Here is a 24,638-nt window from a genome sequence, read left to right as displayed (position 1 = left end):
ACACTGCCCCAGCTTAAATTAATAGCTATGGCTTATATTTTAAGTTTAATCAAGAGACTTATCTCCAAAAAACATATAATCAAGAAAGAACCCACTATACTCACTACTGCAGCCTTTCTCTTGGGCAGACTTAAAACAACAATAACTTATCTGAATCTGTGCTGTGAACTTCGCCCAACAGTTCCTCCAAGATTAGTTGTGAATTTCACTGTTTGTTAATTTTCCCAGATGCACTCCGATGTCCAGCAATACACAAATTCAAACAGCAAAGGTAGCAACTGTGCAGGTTCGTTCGTTCGTTCATTCGTTCGTTCGTTCGTTCGTTCGTTCGTTTGTTCGTTCGTTCGTTCGTTTTTTTTCTCTCTCACTCTCTCTCTCTCTCCTGCACTGTTCTCACCATGTGCTTCCTTTGTCTGCTCTTCTCCCTTTTAAACTGCTGTAATTTTGACTTTTTTTTTCCAAAGTTCCAAAACAATGCAACAGCATAAAAAACAGTAATTTCTGCTCCTGGAATTCGAGGAAATCACCTCCAACACCTAAAATACCTCAAAAAAAGGCGCAGCTCTTACAGCCAGAAATGTTTCCCGTCCTCCATCTTGGATTACCCAGAATCCCACAATTGTCTGGATTAAACTCCTTTCTGCTATTTCTCTGCCCAAATCTGCAATCTATCTTTATATTTTTGTATCCTTTGACAATCCTCCACACTATCTGCAACTCCACCAATTTTGGTGTAGTCTGCAAACTTACCAAGCAGACAACCTACATTTTCCTCCAGATCATTTATATAATATGTTTAACAACATGTGCAGTTCTGAGGTTAAATACTGCTTACTGAATACCTTATTATTTCCTCCCAGTAACTTCACAATGGCAACAAAGAAGATGGAAAATAAGAAATATTTCTTGCAGGTATGAAACTTCTGGAAGGCGTTTGTTCAATTTCTGCAGCCAGGACATATTGAGACTGCGATAAACGAACACTGGAGGCACTTCGAAGTGGAATTAAGAAGAGGAGAAAAACAAACACACACCAGACAGACAGATACACACACACACACACACACATACACACACACAAAACCTAACCTAATTATTGAGACATTTTTCTTTGAAAGGAACACAATTCCAGACATTTGATCACGTGTTATTCTACTGCCGCTCAAAATGGGCTTTCCCTCATCCAATCTACAGCCTTTTGAGATATATTTGTTAATTAGATTAGATTAGATTACTTACAGTGTGGAAACAGGCCCTTCGGCTCAACAAGTCCACACTGACCCTCCAAACAGCAACCCACCTAGACTCATTCCTCTACATTTACCACTTCACCTAACACTACGGACAATTTAGCATGGCCAATTCACCTAACCTGCACATTTTTTGGACTGTGGGAGGAAACCAGAGCACCCAAAGGAAACTCGTGCAGACACAGGGAGAATGTGCAAACTCCACACAGACAATTGCCTGAGGTGGGAACTGAATCTGGGTCTCTGGTGCTGTGAGGCAGCAATGCTAACCACTGTAAACCATTATCTGCATTCTGACATTTGCAGATGTGACTGTGATGTTTTGAAGGTACCACGGCAAGTTTTGCAAGGTAACAACAGAAAAAATGGCTTTACTTCTCCACTCTGGATGTGAAGATTTGAAAGGTAATCTTAAAATACTTACATCTAAGGAGCTGGCTATTGTTTAGCAAAAAAGTGCAATAGCAGGATACTTGTAGTATTAATTCACAAACTGTTTATGGAACTTACATGGCAGACAAACAAAAGAGACCAGAGACCATTCGTTCACTGAATTCAGTCCAGAGGAACAATTCCATTCTAAAAGAAGAGCAGGTTAGTTCTGAAGTCTCCAAGCTTTGAGCAGGTGTGTGGAAGTTTTCAAGATGTCAGAACTGAAAAGAGGTTTAGGCCATCAGAACTGGAAACGTCATCAAATCAGATAAATTAGTTAAATAAGAAACTTGAAGAGTTTCCCTCACTGGGATTGAGTATCTGCAAACACATTGCTCAGAAGATCTTAATACAAACATCAAAATGATTTCATACATAGCATTTTTTTTCTTCTGTGAATCAAATCTTTTTTTTGTTAAAGAGCATTGGCAACTTTGCGTGAATATCTTCAATGATTAACCACCCATGGTAACCAACTGAAAAAATAAGGCTTCTGTCCTATCAAGCCAGTTCTGATTCTGGGATCTGATATGTCCAATATTACCATCAGCTAAATATCATAACAGTGGTCTCCCTGAACTGTGTCACAGAGCTAAGGAATAAGGTGCCTGTGCACATGATGGAGAATGGGAGGCTGAAATAAAAGTAAATGCATATTGTTTTCTGAAATTTAGAGCTACATCATTAAAGCCAGGACATAAATGTTTGTGAAATATGATGGTCATGTTGGAAATTAGCAATCTTCTTTGTCATCCAACAATCTTATATGACCAACACCAAAGGATCAATCATCATTCCGGAGTATGGTTTGTGAATCAGCACATAAAATATATCGTTTTTCAAAGCACTGAAAACACCACCTATGAACATCGAATCTCATATGAAACAATATAGGGAAACACCCGATACCTTACACGAAACAATCTCAGTGCTGGTATTATGCTTATTACAAGCTGTAGTCCCAAACACTGGCACATGGTATCAAACAGCAATTGTATCCTTTCAGCTGTTCACAACAGGCAAGGTACTTACTGTACCCAACCAGTCACATTTGCAAAAACACAATGACCAACATTAGATGTGATTTTATGATTGGACATTTGCTACATACTCTTGAGCGTAAGAAATACACTGATAACCAATTTAGGATTGAAAATTGGGTTTGCAGAATGTCCCACATGAGTGTGCAGGATGCCACATACATAAACACACAAAGTCCTGCCTTTTGCAGGCTGAAAGACCAGCCTGCACTTATCTGAACTCAACAAAATACATGATAACCATCCTCGGTTTCCTTTCTAAAGACAATACCTTGGCCAGAGTCAACTTGCCTTGTTTAAAATTTAAATAAAATTTGCAAGTTAACTATCAGTCATCATCAGCTAGTGCATTCCTCATGGCAAGGCCTCTATCAGACCACCCCCCCCACCCCCCCACAACCCCATCCCTACTTTCAGCAATATGTGCCACCTTTTCATAGCTACTACTATTCCAAAGAATGGTCACTGGTTCCAAAACGTTAACTCTGCTTTCTTCTCACACATGCTGCCAGATATGCTGAGTTTCTCCAGCAACCTCTGTTCTTGTTTCAGATTTCCAGCAAATGTTAGTTTCCTGTATCAACGTTTATTTGCCAACCAGTCAGCACTCTCCTCACATCCAGCATCAACGCTGTTTCCTTTTCATTTTGATATTGCCTGTGAGCTGTCCTGATGATTACAAGATGAAAAGCTTTGACAAAATCTGTGTTTCTTTCCCACAATACTGAAGATGAATGATAACAATCAGGTACAAGTCACATGAGTGAAATAGACACTGAATTGAGTATCAGTTGCAACAAGTGTTTTTTGGAGGGTTTTTGGTCACATAGCCTAACAGGTTTCCTCACTGTATCTTATCAAACTCACTTCATTAACAACCTACCCTATCCCAATGGCACCCTATCACCCGATTCTAGCCCTACCTTACCACACAGCATTGCAGAATAGCTCACTACTGCCAAGATAACCCAGATGTGGAGTGCCCCGTTGGACTGGAGTGGACAAAGTTAAAAATCACACAATACCAGGTTATAGTCCAACAGGTTTATTTGGAAACACTAGCTTTCAGAGCACTGCTCCCTCATCAGATGGTTGTGGAAAAGATAACCCAGAAATGAGCCTGGCATCCCTGGCACTGATGCCATTTGTGAAGGCCCAGTGTGTACCCAGACAAGCACCATCTGTCCAGTGCTGCCCTGCACAGTTTCTGATATTTGTCCTGTACACAGCAGACACATGAAGTTTAGTTGAGAGTGTGGTGCTGGAAATGCACAGCTGGTCAGCCAGCATCTGAGGAGCAGTAGAATTGACATTTTGGGCAAAAGCCCTTTGGTGCCCTGCTTTGAAGGCAAGGGCCTGTCTGTTCTGCAGTGGGGAGTGGGTGGTGGTGGTGCAGGGTGCATGGCATCCTCCTCCCCCAGGACCAGCAGAGGAAGTGACAAGACCAGACTAAGGCAGCCTGGTCTGAGGTTACCAGCTTGTTCAGTGCAGTCTCAGCTGTCTGGAGGAATGACCCACACAAGTCAGAGGGAGCCCATTGCCCTTCTCCACTCTACCAGGGTAAGTGCCACCATCTAATTTCTGATATTTCAAAATCATTCTATTTCTGATGACCCTACTCCCACCAGGCTTCAGGCTCGACGACTCTCACTGTTGCCCAGAGCAGCTTCTCTCACTTGCTGTCACCCATCTCACCAGCACGAACCCTGCATGCCATCTGCACAGCCTACTCACTCCCTCAGGATACCTCTCCCCCTGCACTGACAGTACCAGCCACTTTCATCTCCCTTAAAACATCTCAGTCCAGGAGGAAAACAAGTCCCTGATTGGACAGAAAGAGTTAGGGTGAGTGGAGGATGGTGAGCTGAATGGCATTTGGCTCTTCCCCCTAGTGAGGAGAGAATGTTGACTCTGCCCTGAGCAGTTGCCTGACTACGTCCAAGTCCCTGGGCCATAAGGCTTAAGGGTTTAGATGGAGAGGAATTTGTTAAGTGTGTACAAGAACATTTTCTGATTCAGTTTGTGGATGTACCTACTACAGAAGGTGCAAAACTTGACCTACTCTTGGGAAATAAGGCAGGGCAGGTGACTGAGGTGTCAGTGGGGGGGCACTTTGAGGCCAGCGACCATAATTCAGTTAGTTTTAAAATAGTGATGGAAAAGGATAGACCAGATCTAAAAGGTGAAGATCTAAATTGGAGGAAGGCCACTTTGGATGGTATGAGGCAAGAACTTTCAAAAGATGATTGGGCGCTGATGTTCGAAGATAAAGGGATGGCTGGAAAATGGGAAGCCTTCTGAAATGAGATAACTAGAATCCAGAGACAATATATTCCTGTTCGAATGAAATGAAAGGCTGCTGGTAGGTATAGAGAATGCTGGATGACTGAAGAAATTGAGGGTTTGGTTAAGAAAAAGAAAGAAGTATATGTCAGGTATAGACAGGATAGATTGAGTGAATCCTTAGAAGGGTATAAAGGCAGTAGGAGAATACTTAAGAGGAAAATTAGGAGGGCAAAAATGGGACATGAGATAGCTTTGGCAAATATAATTAAGGAAAATCAAAAGGGTTTTTACAAATACATTAAGGATAAAAGGGTAACTACGGAGAGAGTAGGGGCCCTCAAAGATCCGCAAGGCGGCCTTTGTGTGGAGCTGCAAGAGACAGTGCAGATACTAAACAAGTATTTTGCATCAGTGTTTACTGTGGAAAAGGACATAGAAGATATAGAATGTAGGGAAATAGATGGTGACAACTTGAAAAATGTCCATATTACAGAGGAGGAAGTGCTGGATGTCTTGACACACATAAAATTGGATAAATCCGAGGGATCTGATCAGGTGTACCCTAGAACTCTGTGGGGAACTAGGGAAGTGATTGCTGGGCCTCTTACTGAGATATTTGTATCATTGATAGCAACAGGTGAGGTGCTGGAAGACTGGAGGTTGGCTAATGTGGTGCCACTATTTAAGAAAGCTGGTAAGAAAAGGTCAGGGAACTATAGACTAGTGAGCTTAACATCAGTGGTGGGCAAGTTGTTGGAGGGAATCCTGAAGGACAGGATGTACATATATTTGGAAAGGCAAGAACTGATTAGGGATAGTCAACATGGCTTTATGCGTGGGAAATCATGTTTAACAAACTTGACTGAATTTTTTGAAGAAGTAACAAAGAGGATTGATGAGGGCAGAGCAGTAGATGTTAGATTAGATTAGATTAGATTACTTACAGTGTGGAAACAGGCCCTTCGGCCCAACAAGTCCACACCGCCCCGCCGAAGCGCAACCCACCCATACCCCTACATTTACCCCTTACCTAACACTATGGACAATTTAGCATGGCCCATTCACCTGACCTGCACATCTTTGGACTGTGGGAGGAAACCGGAGCACCCGGAGGAAACCCACGCAGACACGGGGAGAACGTGCAAACTCCACACAGTCAGTCGCCTGAGGCGGGAATTGAACCCAGGTCTCTGGCGCTGTGAGGCAGCAGTGCTAACCACTGTGCCACCGTGCCGCCCAAATGTGATCCATATGGACTTCAGTGAGGCGTTCGACAAGGTTCCCCATGGGAGACTGGTTAGCAAGGTTAGATCTCATGGAATATAGGGAGAACTCGCCATTTGGATACAGAACTGGCTCAAAGGTAGAAGACAGAGGGTGGTGGTAGAGGGTTGTTTTTCAGACTGGAGGCCTGTGACCAGTGGAGTGCCACAAGGATCGGTGCTGGGTCCTCTACTTTTCATCATTTATATAAATGATTTGGTTGTGAGCATAAGAGGTATAGTTAGTATGTTTGCTGACGACACCAAAATTGGAGGTGTAGTGGACAGCAAAGAAGGTTACCTAAGTTTACAATGGGATCTTGGTCAGTTGGGCCAATCGGCTGTGAAGTGGCAGATGGAGTTAAATTCAGATAAATGCGAGGTGCTGCATTTTGGGAAAGCAAATCTTAGCAGGACTTATACACTTAATGGTAAGATCCTAGGGAGTGCTGCTGAACAAAGAGACCTTGGAGTGCAGGTTCATAGCACCTTGAAAGTGGAGCCGCAGGTAGATAGGATAGTGAAGAAGGCGTTTGGTCTGCTTTCCTTTATTGGTCAGAGTATTGAGTACAGGGGTTGGGAGGTCATGTTGCAGCTGTATAGGGCATTGGTTAGGCCACTGTTGGAATATTGCGTGCAATTCTGGTCTCCTTCCTATTGGAAAGATGTGAAACTTGAAAGGGTTCAGAAAAGATTTGCAAGGATGTTGCCAGGGTTGGAGGATTTAAGCTATAAGGAGAGGCTGAACAGGCTGGGGCTGTTTTCCCTGGAGCGTCGGAGGCTGAGGGGTGACGTTATAGAGGTCTATAAAATCATGAGGGGCATGGATAGGGTAAATAGGCAAAGTCTTTTCTCTGGGGTTGGGGAGTCCAGAACTAGAGGACATAGGTTTAGGGTGAGAGGGGAAAGGTATAAAAGAGACCTAAGGGGCAACTTTTTCATGCAGAGGGTGGTACGTGTACGGAATGAGCTGCCAGAGGAAGTGGTGGAGGCTGGTACAACTGCAACATTTAAGAGGAATCTGGATGGGTATATGAATAGGAAGGATTTGGAGGGATATGGGTCAGGTGCTGGCAGGTGGGACTAAATTGGGTTGGGATATCTGGTCAGCTTGGACGGGTTGGACTGAAGGGTCTGTTTCCATGTTGTACATCTCTATGACTCTATGACTCTAAAGCAAATGGTATGTTCGCTTTTACTATTAGCGAATTTGAACATAGGAACAAAATTCAATTACAGAGAGCTTTAGTGAAATCACATTCAGAATATTATGAAATGTTTTGGTCAGTTTACCCAAGGAAAGCAATTCTTGTCATAGAAGGATTGGAATGAAGATTCTCCAAAATAATTCCTGTGACAGCGATTGATTTATGAGGAAAGATTATGTAGACTGAGTCTTTGTTCTCTGTGTTTAGAAGAATGAGAGGTAATCTCGTTCAAACATACAAAATGCTTAAAGGGTTTGACAGGATAGTCAGTGGAAGGATGCTTCCTCTGGGTGGGTGCTTGAGACCCAGGGGATAGAGTCTCAGAATAAGGGGCAGGCTATTAAGGACTGAGATGAGGAGGAATTTTGGCACTCACTGTCCTTAATCTGCTGGGATGGCTGTGGGACTCAGCAGTTCAAGACTAAACTGACACATTTTTAACAGCAAGGGATATGGGATAGTACAAAAAAAATGTATTTAATAGATGATCAGCTATGGTCTTGTGCAATGGCACAGTGGGCTCAAAGAGCTAAATACTCCTGCTATTTCTTGTGTTCTTTCAATATGAGCATTGTAACGCAGGACTGTTCTAGTTTGGTAAATTGTTCTCAGTCTGCACTTTTTGCATGTACAATGTTGCTTCCTATCAAGAACACTTGGCAGAAATGCAAGGAAAGGGGAGGAATGCATAACAGGCTGAGCTATTCAGTACCTGGCATAACACGATAAAAAATTATGAGTTATTTAAAACCATGTAGTGAACTTTTTATAATTACTTCTGTGCCTTTGTGTTACAGAGAGAGTACGCGCTCACTGCACTATCTGCATGAAAAGAGTCAAATCGCAACGTTGTTCAACAAACACAAGCCAAAGACAAAGGGTACAATGCTTCTTCATGTAACACTTCGCTGCTTTGTCATAAGCCACTAGCAATCAGCAAGAAGAAAGGTGACAAGTAACCTAATACTGGAAATACTATATCTGCCTGGTCCTAATAGGAACATTGAGCTAATGTCTATTCATCATGATACTGAATTATATATTTAGACAACAGTAGATGTTATGGTCAGAAAACCACAAGCAATGTGCATTCAACCTTCTAATGTGCTTGTAATGTACAACATAGTTTCGATCAGGGCGAAGCTCTTTCAACCCTCCCTGGACAGGTACAGCATGGGGATAGCAATGAGTTCAGCCAAGCAGATCTCCAACGTTACTTGTATTGCTATGGTGCAATACAGGACACCACAATTGAATTTTGTTGATGGTATTAACCAGGAATTGCAGCTTTTTCACAAGATTTTTAAAAATCTACTTACAATTTCTTTGTGGACATTGTTTGGCACCATGAGGATTATGTTAAAATATTCATGTTGTCAGTTGTGAGGTGTTTTGGTTTTGTAATTCCAGACTTTCACTAGATATTTCATTGTGCCTAAACTTAAAAGGTCACTCCAGCAAAACAGTCTCAACACTTAGAAATTCCTACAGATTTGGACGGGTACATGAACAAGAAAGGTTTAGAGGGATTTGGCCAAATGAGACTAGATTAATTAAGGATATCCGGTTGGCATGGGTACGTTGGACTGAAGGGTCTGTTTCCCTGCTATACATCTCTATGACTGGAAGAAAGATCTTTCATTTATATATGACTGCATGTAACCTCAGGAATGTTGCCATGCTCTTTACAATCAATGATTTACTTTTGGAGTTCAATTAAAAGTTCTGCACGGATTTATGGTAGGAGTGCTGCACTTCCTGATGTATAATAATGATTTAGATCTTGATGTACAGAACACACAATTTCAAAATGTGGGGATGATACCATATGTAGAAATATTGCAAACCATGAGGACAGTCTTTGGAGTTAAGGGAATCAGGGAAACACCTTTTGTAGATTGAAGCCATAGCTAGCGCAAAGTTGTTGTTGGAAATCAATTATGTCCATCCCAGGACATCACTGCAGATGTTCTCCAAGGAATATCTTCAGCTGCTTCTGCTAATGGCAGAGGTAAGGACGTTCACCAATGATTGTACAATGCTCAGCATCACTTGTGACTCCTCAGATACTGAAGCACTTTATGTGCAAATGCAACAAGACCTGGACAATATCTGGGCTTGGGCTGACAAGTGGCAAGTAACATTCGTGTCACACAAGTGCTAGAAGATGATTGGCTCCAATAATAGGGAATTGTGCCACTATTCCATGATATTCAGTTACAATATCATCACTGAATTCCCCCACAATCAACTTCCTGGGGCTTATCATTGACCAGAAATTGACTCAGGCATTTTTACACTGTAGCCATGAGGGGATTTCAGAGGCTAGGAATCCTGCAGAGAGTAATTCACCTCCTGATCCCCTAAAGTCTGTTCTCCATCTACAAGGCATCAGGAGTGTGATGGAATACTCTCCACTCACCTGAATGGATGCAGTTCTAACAACATTCAGTAAACTCAACACTATCCAGGACAAAGCAGCCCCCCAATGCCATCAAAACATGCTCCCTCCACCACAAATAGTTAGTAGCAGCAATGCATACCATCTGCTAGATGCACTGCAACAACTAGGCAGTATTCCAAACCCACAACCTTTACCAAACAGGTGGACAAGGGAACAGATACGTGGGACCTGCAAGTTCCTTCCAAGCCATTCACCATCCAGACAAAGAACTATATCACTGTTTGTTTACTATTGTTTGGTCAATATTTAAGTAGTTTCTTGCTAACTGCATGATGTATATACCAGTACTGTATGGACAACTACGATTCAAGAAGGGGGGTTCAGCATCACATTCACAAGGACAATTGAGGAATGGGCAATGAATACTCTGCTAGTCAGTAACACTCACTCCTGTAAATGAATAAAAAATTGTAGAATTTCAACACAAAATAAGTTGGTGGAATGAGCAGATGAAATTTGATATGGAGCCTTATTAACTGATTCATTTTGGTGGTAAGGATGCAGAGAGACCTGGGTGTATATGTGCACAAACCATTGAAAATGCAGCAACAGATTTCAGAGAATCTGGATGTAGGTTTGCTCACTGAGCTGGAAGGCTCATTTCCAGATGTTTCATCACCCTACTAGGTAACATCTTCAGTGGGCCTCAGGCGAAACACTGCTGATAGTTCCTGCTTTCTATTTACTATTAATTTTATATTAAATAGAAAGCAGGAACTACCAGCAGTTCTGCACCTGAGGCCCACTGATGATGTTACGAAATGTCTGGAAATGAACCTTCCAGCTCAGCGAGCAAACCTACATCCAGAACCTCAACTTGAGCTACAAATCTTCTCAAAACTCATTATTTTAGAGCCTCAACTGGAGCAATGTGACCAGTTCTAGGTACTACACTTTAGGAAGATTGACATTATAAAGAAAATTACATTCACAATATTGGATGATGTTGTATGACCTAGGAGTCAAATTAAATGTTTCTTACTGTAATTCTCCCCTAGTCTATAGTTACTAGGAGATTAAAACTTGTCGTTTATACTACGATCTATAAATCAGATTTTTATTAAAATTGATCAGTAATAGAAATCAATACAGCTAATTGTACATGATTGCCAAATCTCCCAAAATATAGCTGCTCAGAAAAAGAAACATACCTCAGGACAGAAATCATTGCAAATACACTTAGCTCTACTTAGCTTAGACTGATAGCTGCAAGAGGAAACAATACATGCATGTCAGCCTGTGGTCATTAGTCTCCATCTTGAAATGTTCTGGAGAACTGACTGCAGGTTGCCTGAGACACGCCTCTTAATTGTTTTGAAGCGTAAGACTCAGAAACAAACAACCAAATAATATCTACCACACCGATCAAAGCTCAACAAAATAAAAATGATGGTTTACCTGAACTTCACTCAGGTGCTTTACCCAAATCCAAGTACCATTAATTGAATATATTCAGAACAAGAGAAGTAATCATCCTCTTCAGAATCTCTCAGAATGATTACAACACAGAATGCCTCATCATGCTCGGGATCAGTCTTTGCAAGAGCACTTCGCCTCGTGTCATTTTGCTGCCTTTCCCCCAACCCTGAAAATCTTTTCTCTTCAGATAACGATCCAATTGTCTTTTGAAAACCACTATTATATATGCAACTGCCACACTCTCGGGCAGTTCCTTTCCAATTCTAATGGTTTGTTTCTCCTTTAAAAGCGCGCAGCTGAAGAACCCGAGGCACTACGGAGGTAGTGCCTCCCACCCGCCCTCCTCCTCTAACCTAATAATAAGATCCGTTGTGGTAAGGAGGTAAGTGCCGAATTTTGCTTGTTGTATTCTTTAGACCCAGTTTTTTGTTTAAAATAAAGGTTAGCTTTAGAGGGATGGCAGTGAAGGCAGTGCAATATTCCTCCTGCAACATGTATGAGGTGAGGGATGCCATGGACGTCCCTGCTGATTACACTTGCAGGAAGTGCACCCATCTCCAGCTCCTCCAAGACCGTGTTAGGGAACTGGAGCTGGAGTTGGATGAACTTCGGATCATTCGGGAGGCAGAGGGGGTCATAGATCGGAGCTATAGGGAAGTAGTAACTCCAAAGATGGCAGATAGATGGGTGACAGTGAGGGGGACTGGGAGGAAGCAGCCAGTGCAGGGACCCCCTGCGGTCGTTCCCCTCAAGAACAAGTATACCGTTTTGGATACTTGTGGGGGGGACGACTTACCAGGGGTAAGTAACGGGGCTCAGGCCTCTGGCACGGAGCCTGTCCCCGCTACTCAGAAGGGAAGGGTGGAGAAGAGCAGAGCAATAATAATTGGGGACTCGATAGTTCGGGGCACAGATAGGCGGTTTTGTGGGAACGAGAGAGACTCACGTTTGGTATGTTGCCTCCCAGGTGCAAGGGTACGTGATGTCTCTGATCGTGTTTTCCGGGTCCTTAAGGGGGAGGGGGAGCAGCCTGAAGTCGTGGTCCATATTGGCACCAATGACATAGGTAGGAGGAGTGCTGAGGATGTTAGACAGGCTTTTAGGGAGCTAGGTTGGAAGCTCAGAGTTAGAACAAACAGAGTTGTTGTCTCTGGTTTGTTACCCGTGCCACGTGATAGAGAGTCGAGGAATAGGGAGAGAGAAGAGTTAAATGCGTGGCTACAGGGATGGTGCAGGAGGGAGGGATTTCGGTACTTGGATAACTGGGGTTCTTTCTGGGGAAGGTGGGACCTCTATAGACAGGATGGTCTGCACCTGAACCTGAGGGGCACCAGTATCCTTGGGGGGAGGTTTGCTAGTGCTCTTGGGGGGGGTTTAAACTAACTCTGCAGGGGCATGGGAACCCAGACTGTAGCTTTAGGGTGCAGGACCTGGAGTGTAGGGAGGTTAGGAATATGGCATCAATCTTAAAGGATGGTGCCTGTAAACAGAAGAGTGGCTTGAAGTGTGTATACTTTAATGCCAGAAGTATACGAAATAAGGTAGGTGAACTTGCAGCGTGGGTTGGTACCTGGGACTTCGATGTTGTGGCTATTACGGAGACATGGCTAGATCAGGGACAGGATTGGCTGTTGCAGGTTCCAGGGTTTAAATGTTTTAGTAGGGTCAGAGGTGGGGGTAAAAGAGGGGGGGGTGTGGCTTTGCTTGTCAAAGATAGTATTACAGCGGTGGAAAGGAAGATGGATGAAGATTTGCCATCTGAGGTAGTTTGGGTTGAGGTTAGGAATAGGAGAGGTGAGGTCACCCTGTTAGGAGTCTTTTACAGGCCTCCTAATAGTCCTAGAATCGTTGAAGAAAGGATTGCGAAGATGATTCAGGAGAAGAGTGACAGTAATAGGGTGATTGTTATGGGAGACTTTAACTTTCCTGATATTGATTGGGAAAGCTATAGCTCAAGTTCGTTAGATGGGTCAGTGTTTGTGCAATGTGTGCAGGAGAGTTTCCTGACACAATATGTAGATAAGCCAACAAGAGGTGAGGCCATACTGGATTTGGTTCTGGGTAACGAACTAGGCCAGGTATTAGAACTAGAGGTAGGTGAGCACTTTGGGGACAGTGACCACAATTCGGTGATTTTTACTCTAGTGATGGAGAGGGATAAGTGTGTACTACAGGGTAAGAGTTATAGCTGGGGGCAGGGAAATTATGATGCGTTGAGGCATGACTTAGGATGTGTGGATTGGAAAAGTAGATTCCAAGGCAAGAGCGTAATTGATACGTGGAACTTGTTCAAGGAGCAACTATTGAGTGTCCTTGATAAGTACATACCTATCAGGCAGGGAGGAAAGGGTCGTGTGAGGGAGCCGTGGTTTAATAAGGAGTTGGAATCCCTTGTTAAATGGAAGAGGGCGGCCTTTGTAAAGATGAGGCGTGAAGGTTCAATAGGGGCGATTGAGAGTTATAAGGTAGCCCGGAAGGACCTGAAGAGAGAGCTAAGAGCAGCAAGGAGGGGACATGAAAGGTCCTTAGTTGGTAGGATTAGGGAAAACCCTAAGGCTTTCTATAGGTATGTTAGGAATAAAAGAATGACTAGGGAAGGAATAGGTCCAATCAAGGATAGTAATGGGAAGTTGCGTGTGGAGGCTGAAGAGATTGGGGAGGCGCTGAATGAATACTTTTCGTCAGTATTCACTCAGCAACAGGACATTGTTGTCGATATGAATACTGAGGCACGAATAAGTAGAATGGATGGCTTTGAGATAGGTAGAGAAGAGGTGTTGGAAATTCTGGCAAGGGTGAAAATAGATAAGTCCCCTGGGCCTGATGGCATTTATCCTAGGATTCTCTGGGAAGCAAGGGAGGAGATTGCAGAGCCATTGGCCTTGATTTTTGTGTCCTCTTTGTCGACAGGAGTAGTGCCAGAGGACTGGAGGCTAGCAAACGTGGTTCCCTTGTTCAAGAAGGGGAGTAGGGATAATCCTAGTAACTATAGGCCAGTGAGTCTCACTTCTGTTGTGGGCAAAGTCTTAGAGAGAATTGTAAGGGATAGGATTTATGCACATCTGGATAAGAATGATGTGATCAAGGATAGTCAGCATGGTTTTGTGAAGGGCAGGTCGTGCCTCACAAACCTTATTGAATTCTTTGAGAAGGTGACGAAGGAGGTAGATGAGGGGAAAGCGGTAGATGTGGTATATATGGATTTTAGTAAGGCGTTTGATAAGGTCCCCCATGGTAGGCTACTGCAGAAAATACAGAGATATGGCATTGAGGGTGAGTTGGAGGTTTGGATTAGGAATTGGCTCTCTGGAAGAAGACAGAGGGTAGTAGTTGATGGCAAAGGTTCATCTTGGAGTGCCGTCACTAGCGGTGTTCCGCAAGGATCTGTTTTGGGACCATTGCTGTTTGTCATTTTTATAAATGACCTGGAGGAAGGGTTAGAAGGTTGGGTGAGCAAGTTTGCGGATGATACGAAAGTCGGAGGAGTTGTAGACAGTGAGGAAGGATATGGCAGGTTACAGCGGGATATAGAGAAGCTGCAGAGCTGGGCAGAAAGGTGGCAAATGGAGTTCAATGTAGCTAAGTGTGAAGTGATTCACTTTGGTAAGAGTAATAAAAAGATGGATTACTGGGCTAATGGTAGACTACTTGGTAGTGTGGAAGAGCAGAGGGATCTTGGTGTCCATGTACACAGATCTCTGAAAGTTGCCACCCAGGTAAATAGTGCAGTGAAGAAGGCATATGGCGTACTGGCTTTTATTGGTAGAGGAATTGAGTTCCGGAGTCCTGAGGTCATGCTGCAGTTGTATAAGACTCTGGTGCGGCCGCATCTGGAATATTGTGTGCAGTTTTGGTCGCCATACTATAGGAAGGATGTGGAGGCACTGGAACGGGTGCAGAGGAAGTTTACCAGGATGTTGCCTGGTATGGTAGGAAGATCCTATGAGGAAAGGCTGAGGCACTTGGGGTTGTTTTCTTTGGAGAAAAGAAGGTTTAGGGGTGATTTGATAGAGGTGTACAAGATGATTAGGGGGTTAGATAGGGTTGACAGTGAGAACCCTTTTCCACGTATGGAGTCAGCTATTACAAGGGGGCATAGCTTTAAATTAAGGGGGGGTAGATATAGGACTGATGTTAGGGGTAGGTTCTTCACTCAGCGAGTCGTAAGTTCATGGAATGCCCTGCCAGTAGCAGTAGTGGACTCTCCCTCTTTATGGGTATTTAAGCGGGCATTGGATAGGTATATGGAGGATAGTGGGTTAGTGTAGGTTAGGTGGGCTTTGATCGGCGCAACATCGAGGGCCGAAGGGCCTGTACTGCGCTGTATTCTTCTATGTTCTATGTTCTATGTTTTCTCCATAAAAAGGTTCCTCGTTATCACCATTGCTTCTTTTGGCAACCACAATGTGTAGGTGCCAGTGTTGGACTGGAGTGGGCAAAGTTAAAAATCACAAAACACCAGGTTATAATCCAACAGACTTATTAGGAAGTACAAGCTTTTGTAGTGCTGTTCCTTCATCAGGTAGCTTGTGGGGCAGGATTATAGAACACAGAATTTATAGCAAAAGATCAAATCTGGACCAGATGGGCCAATGGGCTGAGAAGTAGCAGATGCAGTTTGATTCAGATAAATGCGAGCTGCTGCATTTTGGGAAAACAAATCTTAGCAGGACTTATACACTTAATGGTAAGGTCCTAGGGAGTGTTGCTTACCAAAGAGACCTTGGAGTGCAGGTTCATAGCTCCTTGAAAGTGGAGTCGCAGGTATATAAGGTATTGAAGAAGGTGTTTGGTATGCTTTCCTTTATTGGTCAGAGTATTGAGTACAGGAGTTGGGAGGTCATGTTGCAGCTGTACAGGATATTAGTTAGGCCACTGTTGGAATACTGCGTGCAATTCTGGTCTCCTTCCTATCGGAAAGATGTTGTGAAACTTGAAAGGGTTCAGAAAAGATTTCCAAGGATGTTGCCAGGGTTGGAGGATTTGAGCTATAGGGAGAGGCTCAACAGGCTGGGACTGTTTTCCCTGGAGCATTGGAGGTTGAGGAGTGACCTTATAGAGGTTTACAAAAGTATGAGGGACATGGATAGGATAAATAGACAAAGTCTTTTCCCTGGCGTCGGGAAGTCCAGAACTAGAGGGCATAGGTTTAGGGTGAGAGGGGAAAGATAGAAAAGAGACCTACGGAGCAACTTTTTCACGCAGAGGGTGGTACGTGTATGGAATGAGTTGCCAGAGTATGTGGTGGAGGCTGGTACAATTGCAACATTTAAGAGGTGTTTAGATGGGTATATGAATAGGAAGGATTTGCAGGGATATGGGCCAGGTGCTGGCAGGTGGGACTAGATTGGGTTGGGATATCTGGTCAGCATGGAAGGGTTGGACCGAAGGGTCTGTTTCCATGCTGTACATCTCTATGACTCTATGACTCTATGACTCTATAACTGATGTGATGTATTAAACAAACCTGTATTGATGTTAAGTCTTAATCAGTCAGAATGGGGTTGCAGGTTTCAATTCATTAATACGTAAATCCCAGAACTTCTTTCAAGCCACATTCCTGAGATAACTTAAGGTTTTGTGAAAAAAACAGTGACATCTCAGCTCAGACAATGCATTAAAGGTGTAAAGTTATAGTCTGTGTGTATCGCAACCTTGAGTCAGACTGGTTCTATTTCCAAAGTAGGAATTTATAAAAAATGTCACATAGACTGACTCTCACTCTCTCTCTTTCCATAACAAGCACATACATACACATATAAGTCTATGGGGTGAATTTGCATTTGCAGATTTATATTTGCAGACACAAGCTATTTTGTTCCAAAATCACATAAAATGTCAGATGGACTGACTGCCTACAGATTATAAATTCCTGCTTTAAGAATAGAACCAGTCTGATTCAAGGTTGGGATACAGACAGACTCCAACCTCACACCTTTAATTCATTGTTTGAGCTGTGATGTCACCTTTTGTTTTACAAAACCTTAAGTTATCTCAAGAATGTGACTTGAAAGTAGTTCTGGGATTTACACATTAATGAACTGAAACCTGCAAAGCTATTCTAAGTGATTAAAAACTTAACAGCAATCTAGGTTTGTTAAATACATTGCATCAGTTGTATGACACTTTGCTCTACTCTGTGCCAACCCATCATGATATTGAACATCTTGATCAAATCTTCTCACAATTTCCTCTTCTGCGGGAAGAAAAGATTCAGCTTCTCCAATCCAATTTCCAAAGCATTCCAGTTCAGACCGAACCAATATTCTATCAAGATTTGACATATCTTTCTTGCTTTTGGACGGAGTCCCTGTTTATAAAGCCATAGACCCCACATGCTTTCATTAATTTGAGTCTCAACGTACACTTTCATCTTCAACAATGTGCGCACATATATCCCCAAGTCCTATTGCTCCTACTCTCTTTTTAGATCTGTGCCCATTACCCTACCAAGATGAATCACTTCTTCACATCATTATATATTACATTTCATGTTCCACTGTTCACCACTTCAGCAATCTTCACAATATCCTCAATTGCTCCATGCTTTGTTCTATCCACAGGTTTTTCAATTTTGCAAAATGAAGTTGAGGTTGAGGTTACTAATATACAACAAGAATAGTATAAGTCATAATATCTGCCCCAGAGAATTCCACTGTACACTCTCCAAGAAACAACTGTTCACCACTACCTTATTTCCTGTCACTCCCCCAATTTCATATCCATGTTCTTCCTATTCTATTGATTCTGTAGCCTCAAATTCTGGCTCACAAGTACGTTTTGTGGCATTTTTTGGAACTCCATGTACAACGCATGAGCCACATTACCCTAACCTAACCAGTTACTTGATCAAAAACACAAACTCTGTCACAAGTTTGCAAGATAAATTAGAACTGTCCATCTTTCAACATACTTACTGAGGAGACCAGCGAGTGAGTGTAAATGTGAATTGCAATCATTTATGGCTCGTTATCTTGCTGTAAGAGGTGAGGGTTATAGCTTGATATCAGTATAATTGATACAATCCAAATAACTGATCCACTTTTCCTGTAACCAATGTTAATCATATGCCACTACACATGGCAGCCAAGGCTCAAGTCCAGTGATGGTTGTTGCCATTTTCTCACTTCTTCACCCAAGTGTGTTTTCATGAATACTGGTCTGGGTACCTTGCTCAATCATCTTATAAGTTTGGGTTCAATTGGTGAACATCAGTGAGTACTTTGGACACCAATCCTGCCCTCAAATACCCATACCCACATGCTTTCAAGGGAAGGCCAGTGGAAAATGCTCTGGAAGGGAACCACTGGCAGATCTTTGCTCTCCCTGACCTCGAGATACTAATGTTGAGAATGTCAAGTTCCCCAAAAACTAGGGATTAAGTCTTGAATGTTTTGGAGTCCAATGGGAAACCTATCAACGTAAGCTTCTACAGTAAAACTGCATTTATTCAAGTTTAAAGCTCTGCACTTTCTTTCTGGAATAGTAGAGAAGTAAAGTCGGTCAATTTTGAAACATTAAGAGAAATTGCTGGAGAAACTCAGCAGGTCTGGCAACATCTGTGGAGAGAAAGCAGAGTTAATGTTTCAGGTCCAGTGACCCTTCCTCAGAATGGACCAATTTTGCAACTCAGTTGTGTACTGGCCACTTCTGCTGTGTACATAGAACAGTATCAAAACCTGAACAGTCAAGTGGTGACATATGGAACACTGAAACCTGGTCTTCATTCATTTGCAAGCTTCTATTTATGGAGACATGCACCTCCAACAAATCGCTGCTTTCAGACTGCTCCTAGATATTTATATAGTCCCCAGTTTATACCCAGAGTAAAGTTTACATCCAGATACTATTAGACGATGATGTCCTTTATCAACAGTGGTGTTGTTGAGACTTGAACCAATTGCTGCATTTGCATGTTTTTGTGTCTGCAAAGCAGTGACTAATTGGCAGTGTTGCGAAGTAAATGTTTGACTGGGGGAGTTGGCTCTGATTCTAACTTTGTAGAAAAGCTGAGAGAGATCCCTGGAATAAGCCACAAGGTTCAGACATCTCATCGAACTGCTGGGCAATTATGAACATAATTAAATATAGTCAGAGTCTTAATACTTACAGTTGTACTTTCCAAACCTTTTAGAATTGAATGTTCACTATTGGAGCCTCTGCACACAAATGCATATAGATCTCCCCTGGACACAGTCACAGTCAGGCAAGGGAAGCAAGTGAACGCTGGCAAATGGGACGAGATTAATTTAAGATATCTAGTCAGCATGGATGAGTTGGACTGAAGAGTCTGTCTCCTTGCTGTACAATTCTATAACTCTGTAACTGCTGGTTGAAAACTGAGCTGTTACTATTGAGCAAGGCTGTAAGGGGTCTGCTGGTGCATTGTGGGTGTGTCCCTCTCTTTGGGTCAGTACATCTGTGTCAAGTCTCGCCATCCTGTCCATAATATGTCAGATCAGGTTGATTTTTTCAAAAAAAACATTTTGAATAAGGATAGTCAAGAAGGATAGTGGAAATTTGGAACTCCTATCCATAAGAAAATTGTGGAAGTCAGATTAATTGAAAATTTCAAAATTGGAATTGATATATTTTTCACGGGCAATGGTATTGAGTGTTAGAATTAAGATACTGATCAGCCATGACCTAACTGAATGGTGTAACAGTCTCAAAAGCCCATAGAGCAAACCCCTCTTGCTGAAATTCTGGCTGCATTCATTTCACTATTGACAGGAATGTAACATTTATACCGCTACAGCTGAAATTTCAGGAGACTGGTGGCTCAGTTAGCTAGTTACCTCCATTTTGCAACTTGCTCCATTATCCCAACAGGAGACTCATGGGAAACTAGGTGTTTGTTTTGCTATGGAGATAAGAGAGTTGCATTTTGCACTATAAAAGCTTGGAGCCAGTTTATAAGCATTATTCTCTTCTTTTGTACAGCTTTGGAACCGATACTGCAGCACTAAAGAAATGGCTTAGATCTCCAAATGTCAATCCACACTTGAGTAATGGACAGCAAGGCACTGTGGCCAAAGTTCCACATTAAGTGAAAAATAACAATTGACCTAGTTGTGCTGTTGCCATCATGTTTTGTCATTTACAAGAGTGAGATTTTACAAGAAATGAAAATTTATTTTTCCTGTTTCTTTGTTGTCATGGTTACAGGACGAGCAACTTTTTTTTACAACACACTGAGAACATAATAATTCCTATGTCAGAGGGTGGAGGGGAGGTGTGTACATGTACATGCATTTGTGGTTTTTAGAAGGGTGGGTCTAACTAATGTGATGTTTAAAACAGTCCAATGTCCAACAATACATATATCCAATATGCTTCCTCTTTAATTTCCCTTTTCTGCTTACTTGTACATTGGCAACAAAACAAGTTAAAAATGCTAGAGACGATTATTGACAAAGAAAAACAAAAGTAGGATGTTCTTGCTGCTCATGTAATTCTACTTGTTAATCTTTTCCCCTCAAAGACTGGAGACTTCATTTTTTTTAAAAAAGCAGTTATCTGTATGTTACAATCTCTTTCAGTTCCAGCCTATCATCACAAAATCTGCCTCAGAGCTAATCTTAAAAAAATACTGTTGTGGGACTTTCAATGTCTTGTATGGTGGCTGCAAGGTAATATTCCTGCCAAGCAACATATCCAGATAGCAGCTATGTGGAAAACAGCCGATTCACAGCAAAGCACTGAGCTATGAATCACCTTTTCATACTGCACCAGTGACTCGGAGAGAGGAATCACTTGGAAAAACAACTTAATGGCTTTAATTACATCTTAAATTCTCTTTTTCTCTCCAAATAATGGAAATTGGAAACCTTTGCAAATCTTGACAAATGGGAGCTTCCCTGTTGGAACATTTGCTGGTTAATGCTTGTCTGTCGACATTAGAGGCTCATCCTCTATTATTGCCCCAGAGAAGAGCAACCCCACCTGTTAACACATAAATATGCCAGGTATGTTTCAATCATGACATGCTTGCTCTTTGCCTCCATTCAGAGAATAACAACAAATGTAACCTTAGACTAATCAGATTCTCAATAGGTTTTTTTCCCCATTTTCTTTACTTCAATATAATAAAAAATAAATAAATATTAAATATTCAAGTAAGAAATGTCCTGTTCATCTTTCCTGTCTGGTACTGACTGGTGATCTCATAGTACACCGCCCAGGGGCAGATTGCCGAAAACGAAGGCTACAGGTCAGGTGAAAAGAACCCGACAGACCTGGATACCTTTTCTCTTTTGATGTCACAGGGCATGTCACATTCCAGACGTACAGAAAACCCAGCTGTGTTTGTGTTACCTTCATTGCTACCTTTTCCCAAAGGAGTGACCATGCACTAGAACTCACACTGTGACCCTTACTTTCAGAAAGAAAAACAGCAAGCCTTTCTTCCGAGAGACAAGCAATGGTAAACATTTTTATTCAAGTAACCCAGGGTAGCTTTTCAGGTTTGCCCGGGCTTCCTGACATTTTGCCACCTGGTTGTTCATGTTGGCAAAGCATACGTGCGCTGCCCAGGCATTGAATTTGGGCACGGCGCATGTTGTATAAAGTTCCAGAATTGTTCTGAACACAGTGTGGAGCAGCCAATATTTTAAAGAAGCAGTTTGCGGTCGCTTGCTTGTTTTTCTTTTATTCAACAAAACTAAAGCCTCTTTTGCAAACTCTCAGTTGAGTATTCAGCAGAAAATACCGGATCCAATACGTTAAGGTGGCCAGACGTTGGCGTCATGATACACAGGATGGGAAGTCAAGTTCAACTGACAGTCTGTGCTGAACTTAATTATTTCCAGGAAGTATCATCAGACCTGAAGCATTAACTCTGATTTCTCTCCACAGATGCTGCCAGACCTGCTGAGCTTTTCCAGCAATTTCTGTTTTTGTTAGTTATTCTAAGTCATGGTTGCAACTGTGATGCTGCAAGTAACATCTGCACCACTCTACAAAGGTTGAAGACTCCTATTCTGGACTACTATCCAGTGACTCCTATTGGCATATGCTAGTCTACAGATTTTGGAGCGGTACATATTCAAATGAGAAAATGAAAAATAAAAATTCAAATGTTAATACATTTGCTAAAGGAATGCAATATCAAATGCTAGAAGCCTACAAGTTTACTAAAGAATTTCTAACAACAGAATTAACAACAAGGGAAAGGAAAACCAGTTCAGTCATCTGTTGGAAAGTCCAAAGATGTGCAGGTTAGGGTGAATTGGCCATGCTAAATTGCCCGTAGTGTTAGGTAAGGGGTAAATGTAGGGGTATGGGTGGGTTGCGCTTCGGCGGGTCGGTGTGGACTTGTTGGGCCGAAGGGCCTGTTTCCACACTGTAACGTAATCTAATCTAATCTACAGGGTTGAAATTCCAACCAATAGAAGCATGGAACTCAGATATAATTTGAGGTTTATAATTTGGGACGGATCTGCACTTCATTGGTTTCTGCTCCTGTTATATTCTCCCACACAGTTTGTGCCCAGCCCAGTAACACTGAAAGCCAATGAAGGGGGCAGTCTTTCGCTATTTTAGGGAAACCCAATCAGCAGGTGCTGGCAAGCTGCAGAATTCCTCCTGTGCTTTCTGCACTTGCTTCAAAATTCCCCATTCAGTCTTTCCCTGGTAGGTTCAACTCTTGCTTTACTGAAGAATCCAGCACAACAGTAGCAGGAATCATGACCTTAACTGGTGACCGATTACCGGAGAGAAATTAATAAAAAGACATGTTTAACCATCCTTCTATAGCAAAAAAATCAGGTCTCAGATATTGCCTCTGGCACACAGGTTCCACCTCTTCAATGGAGCTGGAACCTCACTCACAATCACATGTGACAGCATTTCAAAATGCATAACATGATCCGAGTCAGCATGGTTTCATGAAGGGGAAAGTCAAATTCATGAGAATTCTTTGAGGAGGTAGCAATAGGATGGATAAAAGGGAAAGAGTGGATGTTATATATTTGGATTTTCAAAAGGCATTTGATAAAGGTGCAACACAATCGGTTCCTTTGTAAGTGTCAATGATGTTGGATCTTATATCAGCATGGATAGAGGATTAGCTAAACTAATAGTAGACACAGAGTTGAGAGGAGGAGAGCATTTTCAGGCTGGCAATTTATAACCAGCAGTGTGCCACAGGGATCAGTATGGGGCTGCAATTACTTATAATGTATATTCTTCCTTGGATGATGAAAGTGGATGTACTATAACCAAGATTGATAGATGGGAAGGCAAGTGGTAAGGATGACACAAAGAGTCTGTGGAGGGAGATAGAGGGAAAATCGTGGCGGATGGAATAAAATGTGGGGAAATATGAAGTTGTGCATTTTGACAAGAAGTATAGAGGAGCTGAATATTGTTTAAGTGGAGAAAGACTGCAGAAAGCTACAAGACACAGGGATTTTTGGATTCCTCATCCATGAATCAAAATAATCCCAAATTGACCAGGTAATGAAGGAGGCAAATGGAATATTGGCCTTTACTTCAAAGATGAAATTTAAAAGTAGGGAGGTCTCAGTAAAATCATACTGGTCAGAATACAGCAGGAATACTATGGATAGTTCTGGGCCTCTTATTTCATTAAAGATGTACTGGCATTAGAAGTGACCCAAAGGAAGTTCATTAGGATGATCCTGGGTAAGGAGGATCTGCCGTATGAGGAGAGGTTGAATAGATTGGACTTATATTCATTGGAATACAGAAAAATAAGAGGTGACCTTATTGAAACAGACAAGGTTCTTGGAGGACTTGACAGGGCAGATGAGGTAAGGCCGTTTCCCCTTGTAGGAAAGGATAGGTCCAGAGGCATAATCTCAGGATAAGGGGCTACAGGTTTAACAGGGAGATAAGAAGGCATTTCTTCTTTCAGGGGGTTGCTAATATGTGGAATTCTTTATCACACAGGGCTGTTGAGGCTGGGTCATTAAATATATCCAAGATGAGAAAGACAGATTTTTAATCAATAAGGGGGTCAAAGGTTATGGGAAAAAGGCAGCAATTGGAGCAGAGTACTATCAGAACAGCTATGATGTCATTGAATGACAGAGCAGAATTGATGGGCTGAATACCTACTTCTGTTTCTATTTCTTCTGGTCAGTATCTTTAAGAAATCCTACTCTGATTTGGCACAGTATTGGAGACTAACACACTGCAAAGCAATGTGTCTGTGTTGGACACCAGTTTGATTTGTATCCAGTCGTTCATATCCAAGGTACCCCTTGCTCTACAGTTAGTTATCACTTAACCATTTAGTTCCCTCTCCAGGC

The 24,638-nt window shown here is 42.3% G+C and overlaps 1 long non-coding RNA gene across 1 annotated transcript; it reads left to right on the top strand.

Moving 5' to 3' along the window:
- The first annotated feature begins 225 nt into the window (after nucleotides 1-225).
- LOC140496169 (uncharacterized) lies at nucleotides 226-8,560 on the top strand. Its single transcript, XR_011964194.1, has 4 exons — nucleotides 226-286; nucleotides 861-912; nucleotides 1,557-1,655; nucleotides 8,276-8,560. It is a non-coding gene; the product is annotated as an uncharacterized lncRNA (long non-coding RNA).
- Nucleotides 8,561-24,638: the final 16,078 nt, after the last annotated feature.

Source organism: Chiloscyllium punctatum, chromosome 26 (genome assembly GCF_047496795.1).
Source record: "Chiloscyllium punctatum isolate Juve2018m chromosome 26, sChiPun1.3, whole genome shotgun sequence".
Taxonomy (NCBI): Eukaryota; Metazoa; Chordata; class Chondrichthyes; order Orectolobiformes; family Hemiscylliidae; genus Chiloscyllium; species Chiloscyllium punctatum.
The sequence above is the reverse complement of the archived record's forward strand: the minus strand, read 5'-3'. Positions and strand labels throughout refer to the sequence as shown.